This window comes from Strix aluco, unplaced genomic scaffold, assembly GCF_031877795.1.
Source record: "Strix aluco isolate bStrAlu1 unplaced genomic scaffold, bStrAlu1.hap1 HAP1_SCAFFOLD_96, whole genome shotgun sequence".
In the NCBI taxonomy this organism is placed as follows: Eukaryota; Metazoa; Chordata; class Aves; order Strigiformes; family Strigidae; genus Strix; species Strix aluco.
This window is the reverse complement of record NW_027436541.1, coordinates 257,872-272,892: the sequence shown is the minus strand read 5'-3', so window position 1 is coordinate 272,892 and position 15,021 is coordinate 257,872. Positions and strand designations below refer to the sequence as shown.

Genomic DNA, 15,021 nt, shown 5'->3' with positions numbered 1-15,021 from the left:
TCACCTAACACTGAAACCAAAACATCAGATAAGAAAAATTGGCATGTGTAACACATACTCAAGCAGCACTGTGGCATAATTTGCAGCGTATAGCTACATTTGTTATACCTGAAATCAAGCCTCATGTTTATTTGTAACAGCAATAGCCATCTGTTTAAAAAAATAATAAAACTATAGCATCTATTTCTGAATCATTTGTCTTGGATAATTAATTTGCCAAGAGCATGAGTCACCCAGTTGGAAATGAGTTAGAAAATTACTCATTTCTAACTTTATACTAATATTATCCTTAAAATAAAAGGATTCCTCCCTTACCCCTAAATTGTTGCATGTTTTGTTTCTTTTCACAATGCCAAAATCTGCTTTATACAGAATTTTTGGATTGTTGGAATAATTATCTTAGGTTTATAACGCCATTCACCCAGAAAGATCTTACGGTGCTTTATAAATGTCTGTGTATTCTTCAGTGCACCCACATACATGATGCAGTACATGACAGTACTTGGCAACACTATACAAAAGCACCTGACTGGAACTGCAGTCAGATCCTATAATCTGTTGAAACAGCAAAGGGAAACTCAGATGCACAAAACTGAATTACTAACAACAGAATTTTGCTGTTTACAGCTCAGTTTTTGCAAAATGGGGTTTATTCTGACTACAGAGGGTCAGATCAGCCAGTGCTTGGTAACACTCATCATTTCAGTGGAAACCTTTCAATTTCTTCAGATTTCAGCTGTGAGCAAACTTTCAGTAAGGAAGCCTGGCCTGCTTCAAAACTCTTCTCATCCTTGGCTGCAGCATGTTGTGACAACATCAGGGCAGCATTAAATGGAGAACTTTATGCTGAACAACATTTGGAAATACTCTCTCTAACTCTGCAAGTCTGGATATGCCCAAAGGCTGCAATCCAGCCAGCCTCCTGCATATTTGACTCCTTGCTGAAGAATTGCCAAAGATGCAACTTCAGAAGCAATTTAGCCAATCTAAGACTGCCTAATAGATGAGAAGCAGCCCTGCTCTTTTGTCCCACCAGCATTTCTGCCTGCTCTTCTGCTGTCCCAGCACCTGTTTGGCCACATGGATCTACTTGCTGATTTGGCTGAAAATAATGGTATAAAAACATGTTTAAAAAACTAGCTGCTCATTAATCAACCCTTTGAGAAGCAACAGAGACTTCATGAGTTTTCATCATCTTTCATCTGCTGGTGCACTTTCAGGGAAGAAGACTGTGCTTCTCTTCAAGGACTGCAAAGAACACTGTAGTCCCATCGCATGGCACAAATACAGGCTCTTCTTTTCAGGAGTATGACTTCATTCTATGCAGGGCAGATGTCTAGTGTGTATTAAGCTCCCTGCCTTCTGTTTTTCCTACAGGATGGGCAATGGCCAGCCTGAAATACCTCTAAAATATAAGCTTACAAAAGAAAAGAAAAGGAAGATGAGCTCAGACCAAAACAGGAAATGCCCTGGGCCATTTGTTATTGTCAAAGAGCCATTATTTTCAAGTCCTTTAAAGATGTGACTGGTTAAGAAATTTGTTTTCTAAATGTTAATTCCTTGCCCTTTTATCATGCTTTAGGATAACTGTGTTACCCAATATTAGACATTAAATTTAACATCTAAACTAAGAGGCTAGAAAGCAAGGTTCCTCCAGGGGGCAATTCAGGTTATGGTTATATTGCTTAGCTGTACCATGTAGCATAACTGGAAAGAACAAGAGTTTAACTTAGGCCTGAAACTATTCTGAGCATTTCTCACCACTGGCTCTACAGGAAGCCCAAGTTAAAACATCTGAAGGTCAGTGGCATGACTATCCCACTCCAGTCACATCTTCACTTAAGTTCAAGGAGAAGCCCTGAGTGCCCAAAACCATGATGACATTCCGAGGAATGGTACATAACATCAGACAATGGCACTAGTTTCTGAGGTCAAGACAGACAGTTGACACTTGCCAAGGATAAAAGAAGCTCTGTCTTGGGTGTCAGAGCCAGAAAGATGAGTAATACTACACTGAAATACTGTAATGGCTGCACTGTAACATATCCTGCTCCTTGGATTTAGCCCATGTTACATGAGCAGTAAGCTTCTTACTCTTGAACCACATCTTTTTGAGGCACCTTATATTTTTGAGACACAGAAGTGTCCAGTCTTCTGGCTTCTACACAGAACTATATATATATATATATATATGTACACACACACCCCCCTTTAGTGGAGATCTTTCAGTTTCTTCAGCTATCAGATAAATACCTGATATTTATTTAGATATATCTTGGTATCTTGGCCAGTTTCCCCATTTCAGAATGGCATGACTCTAGATATGTATTGACTTCATGTTCCAATTTATTTATCTTGTTAAGCTTCTAGTAAGAGGACAGCAACAGTTGAGAATGTAACGAGCAACAGAATGCCTTTGGTAAAGTTTTCTGGGCTGTTCTGAGGGCTCTGGGACCATTAGACAGCTGTTTACAGCCTCTGTTTTACATAACACTACAAAAGAAGAAACAGTATTCTCAAAAAAGTAATCCTAAGGATTAAAGCTTGAATTTCTTACACCATGAAGAATTTCCATAAGCAGCCTGGAACTGAAATAAAACTTCTGAAACCTCAGTTGAAATAAAATTCAAACATATGTTTCATTTCAGGAAAGTCAATCCTGAGATTTTTACCTTTAAATAATGGTTACCCATGTTGGTATTTACACAGCTCTGTGGATGATTGAAAAAGAATCAACAACACATGGAGAGAAATAGTTTTACTAGTAAGATTTGGAATTCATGCCCAGCCCTTAACCTGGAGGTTTCAAGCTAACATACTGTCTGCAAAAAAAAATAATTAACATCATGTATGGCAAAAAGTGCAAAACAGGCCTAGTCCCAGACTTAGAGATAAAAAGACATTATGCAAATATTTGCAGAACATAGGCATAGGTTTAGAAATTAAAAAAAAAAAAAAGAAAAGAAAAAGAAAAAAGGGGACATTTTAGGGAACCAAACAATATTTGGATACACAGTTCAAACACCCTTCATGAAATATAAGCAGCACATATAAAAAACATTTTCTGAAGTAGCCAGTGTTCCTGTACTGTATCTGTCCTTCTGCATTAACCATACCACTCTATTTTTATGTCCAAAGGATGTAACCTTGAAACCCATAGGAAAACTAAGATGGCTGTGTGAAAACAGCGGCAAAGCTCATACTGACTTCTCTAAGTACAGGATTCGATTTATTATTCCAGCTGTATAGCCATTTCTAACAGTATGTCCTGAGACATCGGTAGAATGTCGACTAGGAGAGAAGAATATTACACACCTAGTTGATACCAACCGTCACTCTTTCTGCTTGTGCTTTCTATGGCAAGGTTTTCAGTTATGTGATTACCAGTAACTCAAAAATGCCTGGTTTACATGATTCAGCATGATCACAACCCAAAGTGAGACAGTGTACCGGCTCTGGCTGGGATGGAGTTAATTTTCTGGGGCACATCACAAATGCCCCAGAAACTATATTTAGCAACCAGTTCTACGGAAAAGCCATCTATGCAGACTTTTCTTAAAAATAAGACAGCACGCAATTTAAGAGCAGTCATCTTTTCTTGTATAAATACACTTTCACAAAAAAACCTTTGACCGTATATTTTTTAAACAATAGTTTTACTATTCACAACATGTATCTTAAATACCTGATAGCTAAGCTATTTGCTACATGACTATGAATCAGTCAGACAAAACAGACTGAATGTTTTGACATTTGACAACAAATTGCATCAGACATTGACACTGACAAACAAAATGAATCAAACAGACAAAACATTTACAGGACAAATACTTGTGTCACAATGTGAAAACAGTTCTTACCATTTTCTCCAACGGAGGCCACTTTTGCTGTTACATTGACTACTGTGATACTGTGTTGTTTGGCCTGATCAGCCAACTCCTGTCTAAATGCTTCAGCCCCTTTCAGCAATAAAGAAGTAAGATACTTAGCCATCACTGGTGGTCTTACAGCATCTGTGCCAGAGTTACAGAAAGACCCTAGAAAACGCAGAAGAAAAATAAAAGTTGGGTTTTTTTCCCCTCCAGTTAGTAAAGCTTCAGTTTCCTTTGGTAGTAAAACATATAAATATATATATACGCACATAAATACACAAAATATTTCTCAATTATTATTCATCTTGAGAGTCTATTAAATTTTACTCCAGATTGGCAGTTTAAATGAGTAGGGTATGTCACAGAAACATTTAAGAAACATACTTTATCATCATTTATGCTGTGATGATGTTAAAAAGCTCCTGCGAGGTTAAGAATGCACTGTATTAGGCAAACATGAGTACAACTGCGCTAATGGAAGGCCCTAATGATCCTGCCTTGAAAAGCTTCCTAATCATAGTAACAAAAGATTTAAATGGATGGATGGATGGATGGATGGATGGATGGATGGATGGATGGATGGATGGAAAAAATATACAGCACACTAATACTGAAAAAAACTGCATTACTAATTCCTCAAAATATCCAAGCCATTCACTTATTTTAGTTGCTAGAGCCAGTATAGAACACTATTACTGTGAGGCACTTGGTTACACACGCTTCTTTAAGAGCTGTTCGAATTAAAGTGACCTGAGAACCTAAGTACACTCATACACTTGGTAAGCGTAATGATCCAAGACACACAATTATGTTTTCAGGTACATTTTTAAGCCTGTTGATGAGAGATAGAAGTTTCTGATTTCAAAATGCTAGATCTGACCTTCAAAACAGTAATCATTTATATTACCGTATTGCAGAGAATAATTGATTTTGAAACTATTTGGTTTAATTACAAGATTAAAAGGTTGGTTAAAGCTGAAATGATCTCTTTAGCTCATCAGAGAATTATGCAATAAATCAAAGGGTAGAATGAATAACCAGGGTGGAGGGAGAAACAGCAATAGCTTTTTTGTCTCAGTTGCACTCTTTCCAAGGACTAAGTCTTGAGTTATTCAAATTGAACAACATACATCTTAGTAAATATAGTTCAAATCTTCTCCTATGTAAAACAATACAGCTCCTGCTCAAGGAGTAATACTATGTTTGCCATGTACATGCTTTCAAATGAAGCTATGAAGATTTGAAAATTATATGCTGAGCACATGTAGCACATTTTTATAACACAAAACCCTGTCATGGGACCAGGTGGCCTCAATGCATCTATGAAAAGCACACATGCAGCAGTACCTAAACATGCCTTAACACAACCATGCCTCCAGCTGTGAGCTCCCTGTCTCTTCTCTTCTCAGTGAATGACTTTAAACGACCACAGGGCAACAGGCAACCCCAACACCTTACTTGCCACAGCAGCCAGCCCTGGCGCTGGGAAGCTGCCAGAGGCCAAGTGTCAAGGCCCGAGTCCAGCACCAGGCGCTATGGCTTGCCTCCAGCAGCCCATCAGCGATCCCCTCCTTCCTCCCCAGGCCCCCGGCTGGCTATTTCACACTGCCATGTGCTGCTCAAGCCCCCTCTTTGCCGGTGGGTCTGGGATTCATTTTCCAGACTGTATTTTATGCTTCCAGAGCACCTCAAGGGAGCGGCCTCATGACCATCCGCCAACTCCTTCCTCCCACCCTGCCCGAACTCCCGCAATTACTCAGTTAACCAAATTACCCACGAAACAGCCGCAGCATTTGGAGGCCGGCGGCTGGCAGAAAGCCCCTGCCCCTGGGGAAAGGGCCCCGACTACAGATACCGCCGGAGCCGGCTGCGGCTCCGGCCCCACACCGCCGCGGGGCTCCAGCCAGCCACCCCCCACCCTGCAGGGCTGGACCCCGCCTGCTCCCGGCCGGGGACGCCCAGCCCCGCTCAGATCTCCCGGGCCTCGACGCCGTCACCTGCCCCCGGGGTGACGCCTCCGGAGCTGGGGAGCGCCCACAGCAGCCCCCAGGCCGGGCGCCTTCTGCCGGGGCTGGGTGCGAGGGCCCGGCGGGGTCGGGGCGGCGGCGGGTGGTCTGTGGCCTTGCTTCGCGCCGAGGCGGCTTCCGCCAGCGCTGCCGGGCCAGCGGGGCCGGTGGGGCCTTGACGGTGGGGCCGAGGTGCTACGGCTGGACGTTACGGCGGGCCTCGCGCTCCGGACCCCGTCACCTTGTCTCCCGTCGTTAATTTGACGTAAGTTCAGGTCCCTTTGAAGGAAGAGACGCTGTGCTGGCCGACTGACACCGGTCCGCAACGTGAATATCGTCTGCTTGCCAGTGACTGCCTCTGCGCCCCTCGGTTCAAGGGAAGGCTTGAACGTATGCACGCTGATGTACAACAATTACACGGACAAACTCAAGTCATTTTTCTCTTAAGTTTGTGCCTTTAAAGCTAATCTTGAGCAGGAAACAAGCAAATAGTTGAAGAATTGAAAGTCAGCTGTGGAAAAAATATATTGGATGAACTGGGAAATGTGACACTGAAGAAGCAGCTTATTGCTTAAAAGACATAAAGGAAAATATACCTATATCAGTAAAGAAGAATGCACAAATCAACAGCCTGCAAAGTCATGAGTTCACAAAATCAGCTGTATATGACTTAGAAATAATGTCACCTGAAGGCAACTGATGGCACGGGGCCAACGAGGGTACCACTATATAGGTTCAAATTAAAGGCAGTGTGAAATGCACCCACAGGACTGTGCAAATCACAAGATAAATGACACGCACTGCCCTGAAAGACAGGTGAAAAGGGGCTGATATGGCAGACTACCAAGAAGGTAACGCAGCACACCATTTTCCTCCAAGGCACCTCTGTGACAAGGAACGGGAGCTTTCCTGCCAGTCAGCTCCAAACAAGCCCTGCAGAAGAAGGACTCTCCTCCAACCAGGATGGGAAGGCAGTGCTGTCAGGGCACAGGGAAGCGCAGCAGAACCAGGAGTGCTGAGGGGAAACTGAAGTGCTTTGTCAGTTCCCCGGGGAAGATGAGTTGAGTACAAAGACGCTGAAGCCAGTTCTGGTTTGGCTGCTGCTCAGATGTGCTGAAGGATGCTGGGCCAAGTCCCAGAAGTGTTGACTGTGTCTCTAATTTCTTCTGACAGCAGTGTAAAAGCTACCCGAGATACGCTGTCTCAGAGGGCATCATCTCATCACTCTGATGAGGAGACTATCCACAACTTTTCAATCCTGTCCCAAATATAAGGAGCATAAGTTTCTAAGGGTAATGACGAGAGCTGTAACAAGTAATTCATAAAAAAAATCTTTTCCCCTTGCAGAGTGGCAACCTTGCTCCACAAGTTATAGAGGACTTAAAAAGAAACATAATCAAATTTCAGGAGCTAATGAGTTAACACTTTTGGCAGCAGATATTTTTGTTGCAACTGGCTGTCCTTGCACAAACTACTTTAAGGAGAATATATTGGTGAAAAGCCATATAGGTTATTTACATAGATAGAGTTTCATCATCTCCCACTCCAAAACAGGCTGGGTTGGTTATGCTGATGTAATGTTTTCTTTATCATGGTTTGTGTGAGGCTAGGAGCACATGTTAGATTGTGTTTTGCTCTTTTAGTATGTTGATGGTAGTCCTTTGAGATACTAGTTTAAATTACGCAGCATGTGCAGTATTTTAAAATCAGTTTCAGAAATCTAATATTCAAACAAAACCAAAATACTGCTTGTACTATGAGCTTTGTTATGCCCCAAGTTCTGCAGAAAACAGCACCCAACATTTTTAGGAATATACCTTGAAAAATATTCCGAGAAGATCTTCAGTTTTCCTTTTCAACAAGTAGAAGAGAACAACTTTCAGGTTTGCTCACAGGAGCTAATTTTCCCCTTTATTTGAGAACCATTCTCAGTCCCTTCCTGGTATGAAAAAGGTGGTTTGGCATTAGGTTAGTTCAGTAGTTTGAATTCACTGTTCTGTTCAGGATAGAACTAAAATACTTTTTAAAAAGTTAGCCTAAGTCTTAAAGAATGTCTACAAGAGCTTTTCGGTTTTGTTTGGCAAGCAATTTCAAATCCAAAATCGCATCACTTTCTGCTGTTAAAACACACCGACTCTTGCAACATGGCCTGCATCTAAACTGAAATCAAGCACACATCTTTTACTGATACGACACAACCTCTGTTTAACGAAAGATGGGATATAATCTTAAAGACAACCTCATCAAAGCAGCTGATACAGGATCTGTGTAGAATTATTCTTTTACAGAATTGCTTGCACTAGCTGGCATTTTCTTCAAATGAAAGACAAACGTTTGGTTTTGGTAGTTATTGACTACTTTCAAGTTACTTTTCCTTTTATTTCAATTTAAAACAGGCAGACATTCTTTATTAAAGTTCAAAGAATTCCTGTCTGAGTCTAAAGAGAAACTTATGGTGATTTTTGTTATCTAAATCCGTACATTTCCATACTCTGGGTGCCTGCAACACAGAAGCCTCAGAGAACACCCCTTGCAGCGCAGCGCGCCCCCACTGCGAAGCCCAGCCGCCGCCTCAGAGGAAACCTCCCCCCCGCACCGCCAGCCGGGCTGCCCGGCCCGGGCCCGGCCCGGCCCGGCCCCGCCGCGTGCCCCCCCCAGACTACATTTCCCGCCGAGCCTTTCGCCGCGGCAACGTCCGCCCTCCCTCGCCGGCGGTCGCGTGACGGCGCCGAGCTCTGCCATTGGTCAGATTTGAAAAGAATCGCGGCCGTGCCTGTTAGTTTTGTTGGTGAGTCGCAACGGTTGCTAGGGCCGCTCAGCAGAGCCGAGCGGCTCTCGCCTGGCGGAGGTCGGTGGCTGGGCTCGCTCAGCCTGCCGTGCGCTCTCCGGTAAGGGGTTGTGGGGCTGTCGGGCTGCCGGCCGCTCGCTAGAGGAGGGAAGGAGGCGGCGGTTTCGACCTCGGGGTCGCGGAGCTGGGAAGCGGTGCTGGGGGGTCTGCGTGGCGGGCGGTGCTGAGGGGTCTGCGTGGCGGGCGGTGCTGAGGCCTCTTCCCCTCGCTTCTCCCCTGGCACTACGGTGGGTGAAAACTTGTGGAGCGGGGGATGTGTGTGTGAAAACTTTTAGGTACTGCTGAGGGGCGTGCAAGTCACGGGTAGCGTCCAGGGCTATGACCAGGCCATGCGGCAGTGTCCCGTAAGAACGGGAAAACACTGTGAAGCCTTGCAGTGAGAGATTGGTAATTGCGGAGGAAAACTTTTCTTTTAAATTTTTTAAAGTGTAAGTACGGATGCGTTATGTTTCTTTATAAGCTGCCAGCTGTGAGGTTTGGAGCCTTTTCAACCCTTGTGCTGTCTGACAGTGCTACAGGTTGTGTGTGTACCGTGACCAGGTTTTGCTTTGTGTGCCATTCTGGATACCCTTCTCTTAAGGTGTCTGCAGCTCTAAACTCTGTTGTCAGGATAAGCAGAATTACAATAACGTATCCCAGTATACAAGTACATTTTAGAGGCTACAGCCGGGCAGTATACTTGTTTACCCCAGAACATCTAAGGTAATTACAGTGCTGTATGACACAATGTGCAGACAGATGGACAGTTTGCATCTTGTGTTTTACATGCTATTAGTGGTTCAACCTGACTTATCTGAATGCTGGGCTCATATGAATGCTTTGAATTCCAGCTTTACATACATAGCTTAATGTTTGTATTTTGCCCCTTAGGTAAAAAAGCACAGAGTGAGAGCATAATCTCGACAAATCACACTTTAAAATAAGCTTATATTTAAAACAACTAAACTGTCAGTTACCTAACAACTATGTTTCCTGTCAAGGTCTGGTAAGAGTTTTGCCCTGTGACTTTGTGTAGCTGATGAGGAAGACTTCTAGATCGTGACAGCACAGGTATGTTTCTTTCCAGTAGTAGCTTATTCCCAACTTGGTGTTTGTTCAAGCTTTGTCAGTATTTCAGGCCAAGTTTTTCCTGGTTTTCATATAGTTGTCTGACAAAAATAAGAACTGTAGATTAAACTAAACATTGCTGCTTAGTTTATGTATAGCTTTACCTCATTTGCCTCTTGGTGAAGTTTGTCTGGCTTCATGAAGCCTTGTATCTGCCTTTTACAAGCTAGATAGGAAGGCTGAACTGTTAAATGTTTTGACACCAAAGTGCTGGCATATTTCAGGTTTTTTGCTGGGCGGAACAAAAATATTACGACTGCTTAATAGGCAACGCCTTTTCTGAACCAGCCCTGGTCTGTCCACTGTTTTAATGAATGCTGTGTGTTCTCCATTAGTATTTAGAGACAAAATATATATACGTGGCTGTAGCATAGACATGGGAATGTAGTATTAGACCATTGACTCATCATGTCCAAAGCTTCAAAACTGTAGGAGACCATGTGGTAGATGTCTAATTGCTGGAATGCTTGCTGCCATAGTCTATGAGCCCAGTGAGTTGCTGTCATAGTCTGTGAGCCCAATGAGTTAAACTTAATTCATAACAAAAGCTGCCAAGCCACGTCTGTAACATCACAGGAAAAAGCAACTGGAGAGTGAAGGGCAGACAAAATATGCTAATATTTTGAAATAAAATGCACTTTTTAAAGATTATTTTGAAATCTACCTGTCTACTATCAACACTGAATCAATTTACTTTCATTTTCTATAGCAAATTTTCACTGCCCAGATTCTGAGATGCACAAAAATCATTAAATTTTGGATTAATAGATGAATTGCTGATCTATAAAATGACTGAAAAAGTTACTAAAAAGCAATTCTGTAACTTGCCCTCTGGCATGAGGTCTAATTTTCTAGTGTCCCCTTAATAGCTAAAACTATATGCTAGTCTTCAGAATTTTTCTGAACTCTGTCATGCATTAAGCTACATTGTGTTATATTTATAATACCAATTATTTATCAGGTCCTGCAGAGATAACCATGAAGTCTGGGTTACTCTTGCAATGAACTTTTATTCTAAATGGACACAATAATGGGATGATGGAGAAACGGATGTGGAACAATATGATTGTTTGGTGTTTTTATTTTTTAATTCTATCTTCCTTGTCAAACATGGGTTTTAGCAAGGTTGTGGTATATGTGTAAGGCTTTTTCCCTCGTAAACAGTTGCTTTGCATTGAAAGAAGAATGGCTGGTCTTGTTTCATCGTGATGTGAACTCCATTGCAGACCCTCTCCCCAGCTATCAGAAACTTGCTGTGTAAATTTTGAATAGGATAAAGAAAGCTTTCTCCTTAAAGAAACTGCAGCTATCAGTTTCAAATTGGCTTGTCTTATATAAGAGACTTCAGAAGCTCTATGTTATGTGATCAGAAAACAAAAGAAGGATTTTATTTTATCTCGCAGGATGGAACCAAATTTGGATAAAGAGGAATTTTTCAGACCATCCTATATTGCTAGTGCTGAGCCACTTCAAAGAACAGGGCCAGTAAGTGTGGAAGACCTTAAAACAGATCTCTCTGGTGATTTTTCTTTGGTTTCTTCAGACTCGGACACAAGCTAGGTAAGAAAGCTTTAACGTTTGCATTGTTTGGATATTTTTTAATAAGCTTAGTCTTTTCATCAATACGAATAATCAGAATTTTACAGAGAAGATGAAAAGCATATTTAGTATGTTTTTAATTTGGAGGAGATAGATAGGATTAGACTAAGTTGTGTGGCACTGCATTGATACCTTATTGGGCGCATCAGTCTTGGAGCAGCTTAATCATAGAATGTTTTTGTGGGTTTCATTCTTGATTTCTCATTGCCTTAGTGTCGTGTGTGTGTGTATATATATATGCTGCAAGATTATGAACTCTTAAGTTATCACAGCGAACTTCTGCAGAGGCCTAAGCACTTGTGAAAACTGATGTAGTGAATTACTTTTGCTTCTCTTGTCATCAAATAAGTCTGTTCAAAGTAGCCTGGTGAAAATAAAACTGCCTTAAGATGCTAGCTATCCAACAAAGAAGCTAGTCAAATTTCTAACTTCCTTATTTTTTTTTTATTTAAGAGGAACGTTTTGGAGCCTAAGGGACACATACAAGTTTGCCTGCGTATTAGGCCATTTACATCGTTGGAGAGAGAAAATGAATTGCAGGTGTGACATTTATATAGCTTGAAAATGCCTTAAATGTATGCTTGGGGTTTTTGGTTTGTTTTTTCCTCTAAGCTGAGCTTTTCATACACTTTTCATGCCTGCATTGTTTCTGGTTCCTTTTAATAGAGCTGTGTTTCGATTGAAGATTCAACAAGTGTCATACTGAAGCCACCCCAATATTCTTTGAGTCGACTGAGTGAAAAAACTGTTGGACAGAAGTTCACTTTTTCACAAGTAAATGAATTGTCTTTAAAAATTTTTAATCTTTTCCTGGAAAAATTTGTTTAACTTTATATTATTAAATAACAAGCCAACTAGATTTTTAAACTGTCAATAGTCTTTAAGATTATAAACATACAGAATTTAAAGGATTCTTTAAAAGTCTCTAATGATTGCTGAAACAAAATAAAGATGTTTCTTGGTAATGCTCAGGTGTTTGCCCCTGAAACAACTCAAGAAGAATTTTTTGAAGGCACCATGAAGCAACCAGTGCAAGACTTCTTAGATGGATATAATCGTCTTATTTTTACATATGGCGTTACAAATGCTGGGAAAACCTACACATTCCAAGGTATAAGTAGAAATGTGTTCTTGAATGAAATTCCTTTTTTTTTTTTTTTTTTTGAGAGGATTACTTCTAGCAGAAATATTATAACTCTTTCCTTTATTTAAGCTGTAGGCCCTGTACATTGGCTTCTCTTGAATAATAATAAATAGCCTTTGAAAGTCTCCTTCCATAACCAATATCACTAAACTGCCAACTGACAGTCACTGCCAGAGTTTACGTAAACATACAGTGGTATTGCTTTGTAAGGCTGTAATAATTTCAACCAGGTGTATGTGACTTCTTTTTTCCTCCAAGTATCTAGAGGGTGGAGGGGGGAGTTAAGAAAATATGTGTTCTGTATATCAGAATGTGAAAAGTGTGTAAGTCCAGACTCATATTTTTTTAATCATTATTATAAAGGTCATATGCATCTTATATGCATTGTCTCCAAATAAGGAATAGTATTTGAGTCCGTTTCAATTATTACAGGCAGAGCATAAATGTTTTGAAACATATTTGAGTACTTCCAAGTATTTCTGTCTTGTCTCGAGTTTCTGAGTTTATCAATAATATCCTAGGAGACCTTGTCTCCTGATGTACTGTTTCTGTACTGTTAAAGCTCAATATCCTTTCTGGTTGGAAGATGTCATTCTTTAATTATTTTTCAAAACATTTTAACAAATAAGGTGGCTTGATTTAGATGGAAACAATTTCTCCTGTAATAAAATGGCAGTTCTAGATTCTATAATGCTTATTTTATACACAGAAGTAGTAGAAGGACAATATGTCTTATGCCATATGAAATTGATCTTCATTGAAGTGACATTGTCTTCTAAGTGATCTTCTGTTAGGTAGATTATAACTAAAGACTACTGCCACTATTTTCAGTTATCATTAATCTGGGGCAATGATGGCATGCTCTGTCCTAATAAATAATAGGTAAATAACAACCCCCCAAAATTCCTAAAGTGTACAGTCCCGCATGCTTGGCTAGTTTGGGCTATATTGTGTGGGTTTTCAAGGCTTTTTGATTCATGTCTTTTCAGACTCTGCAGACTTTTTCATGCTATTATATTTTTCTAGGACTTAACTATCAACTTGTGATAAGAACTGTCAGGGCAGAATGTTGCCTACGGGGTGCCATGATTTCCTCTTCTGTTATTCCCAGTATTGTCAATATAGCCTTTCCTTTCTGGCAGTACATGGCAGTCTGTATTCAGTCAATGGCAAGGGACTTAAGTGAAAGATGCAACAGTTTTTTAGGACTGTTTGTTGTTTGCCAGTGATTGCTACTTTGTTCATGTGAGGTTGAATTACAAGTGGCATTACGAGAAACAAAAAATTACGAGTAGATGAGGAGAAACAAATGTAATCCAACAGTACTTTAGTATGTTATTTGGTTCCTAGCTTGGTGTTTGAGTGCCAGCTAGATTTTACATAGGTTCTGACTTGGGCAACACAGCTAGTGCTGTAACTGGTGAAAGCCCATCTGTCTCAGGAGCGGTAGGAGTTATCAGAGGCTGGAAGATAATGCTGTCAGTCTGAGACAGGATAGTTGTTTCTCTTCCATTCTCCCCTCTTTCCTCTCCTCTCTGGTTTAGAAATCAAAGTTAAGTGAACCCTTTTTAAACTTGCATCTGGATTCAGAAAGATCAAGTGTTCACCGAGGCTTTTATCTGACTCCTTTTTGCCTTTCATGTGCAAAAGTAGGATGCTTTGGTAGGAAAGGGTCTGGGACAGGGAAAGGAGTGAGTCTTCACAAGGCTTCTAGAACTTTTTTGGTAGGGTCTGTGGAATTAGTACAGGACTGCAGCTGAGAGAGGAGTCATCAGTTGTATTTGCAGATTACTTCCTTGAGAGAGAGAGTGAAGGCAGCCTATGAAATGCAATTGAAAAACTGCAAATCTCTATTGAATGTGCGTTGGTTGTGGTTGGTTTGTTTTTTGTTTTTTTTCCTTAAGGCTAAGTTTATGCAGAACACCCCATCAGTTTTTATGTTCTGCCCCTTACTGTCTAAGGGGTAGAGCATGAGCTGTTGCTGAAAGCCAAATACCTTTCAGAACACCAATGACATTGCTATTACCTTGAGAATAAAAAACCCACTGCTTCGTGCTGTAAGTGGCCTCCAAATCCATCATGTATGCCTTGAGATTAGAGTTGCTTATCTTTCTGTCTTTGTTTATTTGTATATCTTGTTCACAGTAATAATTAGGGTCTTTCTTTGGTATGTTGCTTTCAGGGACAGAAGATGACATCGGTATTCTGCCAAGGACTATGGATATGTTGTTTAAAAGTATTCAAGGGAGGCTATACACAGCAATGGATTTCAAACCCCATCGGTGCAGAGATTATATAAGGCTGACTAGAGACCAAGTGAAAGAAGAAACTGCTATTAAAAATTCAATACTTCGCCTAACAAAAGAGGTAGGGGAGCACTTCTTTCTGTACTGACGAGTACATGCATCTTTAGATAGCTCAATGTTACCATGTTCATTTTTCAAT

General features: G+C 40.9%; 1 pseudogene; it reads left to right on the top strand.

Moving 5' to 3' along the window:
• The first annotated feature begins 8,695 nt into the window (after window positions 1-8,695).
• The window catches only part of LOC141918957 (kinesin-like protein KIF20B), a 135,013-nt pseudogene continuing 128,687 nt past the window's right edge, over window positions 8,696-15,021 (top strand).